This window comes from Coffea eugenioides, unplaced genomic scaffold, assembly GCF_003713205.1.
Source record: "Coffea eugenioides isolate CCC68of unplaced genomic scaffold, Ceug_1.0 ScVebR1_1224;HRSCAF=2044, whole genome shotgun sequence".
Taxonomy (NCBI): domain Eukaryota; kingdom Viridiplantae; phylum Streptophyta; class Magnoliopsida; order Gentianales; family Rubiaceae; genus Coffea; species Coffea eugenioides.
Genome location: NW_020861611.1, coordinates 1,515 through 3,188, shown reverse-complemented (window position 1 = coordinate 3,188; position 1,674 = coordinate 1,515). Strand labels below are relative to the sequence as shown.

The following is a 1,674-nucleotide window of genomic DNA, read 5'->3' as shown; positions in this document are numbered from 1 at the left end:
TATTATCTAATTCTAGTCATGTTACTCATGTATAAAGTAATAAGTAGTTATCTTATATTGTTATGTATTACTATATATTTGTATTATTATAGTCATATAACAATTAACAAATACTAAAATAATATATTGTACATTATTATATATTATTATTATTATAAGTACATGATATAATGATAATACCATATACTAATTATTATTAATAGCATTTACCTATATAATATAATAATATATTAGTAGTATATACTAATACTAAATAGCATTTATCTATATATTATACAATTTTATATACCAATTTGGTATTCGAATGCGGTAATGCGGTACCCTATTTCAATTACCGAATTTGAATGCGAAATCAATTATTATTAAATTCATAATCTCATTACCTATTTCATACCATATTAGAATTCGGTGAATTTGGTATGTACCGAATTTGTACCAAATTACCAAATACCTGATTTCAAATTACCAAATTGAATTTGAATTCAGTTATGAATTCGGTATGAACCGAATTTGCTCACCCCTAATTTCGACTCCTAAACTTGAACCAAACGCCCATGGTTACGGGCATAAATGTAACTAACATCTAACATCTAACATTTTCTTTTTCATTCTTTTCCTTCCCCATTCAAAACAACATACTCACTATTTCATTTTTTCCCCCCTTTTATATTCCAACCAAGATAGATGGAAATAATTTTCTCTACTTTCCTTTCCTATATGTTACTTCATTCCAAACACTGCCTAAATTTTGAAGAAAGAAAAATGCGGCTTAAAATCCCAAAATGAGGTTTTAGTTTTTCTCTAATCTATTTACCAACTAAAGTCATTCGCACCGGTTCGCTATTAAAACCCCCATCACAGAAGGGGAGAAAAAGGAAGAAGAACATTTAATACAAAAGTTTCTGTATGTAGAACAAAAAAAAGAAAAAAAAGAAAAAATGGCGAAACAGGAACAAATTTCTTCTCGACCATGGATACTCGAAGCCGTACCCCTTTTGGTTGTCATTCTCATAGCAGCCCATGTCCTCGCTTTGGTAATAATTTCAGTTCTTTTCAATTATATTTCATTCTCCAAAATTTGTTTAAAACCCAAGAATTTTTTTTTGGGTGTTCTAGGTTTATTGGATTTATAGGCTGGCAACAGAGAAACTGCCGCAGAGGACAAAAAAACATTAGGGATACGAAAAATACAAAATGAGTTACTTCATAAAAGTTCATCAACTAGAGGTAAAAAAGAGCACTCTGTAACTTTTGGACTGTAGTTTACTTTGATTATCTGCTCCATCTTTGCATATTTTTGGTTTGAATTGGAGTACAGTTACTTCGATTTATGCTCCATTAATTTCAGCAAATTTGGTTCTTTATTTTTACTAGTGAGGCTTCATTTGGATCTAAATTTGTGAAGGAGAAAGAAAAAAATATGGAAAATTTGAGGAAAATGTAGTGGATATTTTCTAGTGCGTAGGTGAAGTTCGCAATCTTTAGGGTTGTATTTGTAGTTGAGAAAATTAATTAAATTGTAGAACAATTAATTTTAATTTCGGTGATTCAAATTATATTTTTGCTTTATTGACTGTTGATGTTTATGTAGCTTTTAATAAAATTTGCACTGTTTTGGGGTGTTGTATTACTTAAATAATGACTACTTCGGAGATCTTTTAACTCATAATATAT

The 1,674-nt window shown here is 29.0% G+C and overlaps 1 long non-coding RNA gene across 1 annotated transcript; it reads left to right on the top strand.

Moving 5' to 3' along the window:
* Positions 1-725: 725 nt before the first annotated feature.
* On the top strand, positions 726-1,182 carry LOC113755130. The gene is made up of 2 exons (XR_003465578.1): positions 726-1,034; positions 1,117-1,182. It is a non-coding gene; the product is annotated as an uncharacterized LOC113755130 (long non-coding RNA).
* Positions 1,183-1,674: the final 492 nt, after the last annotated feature.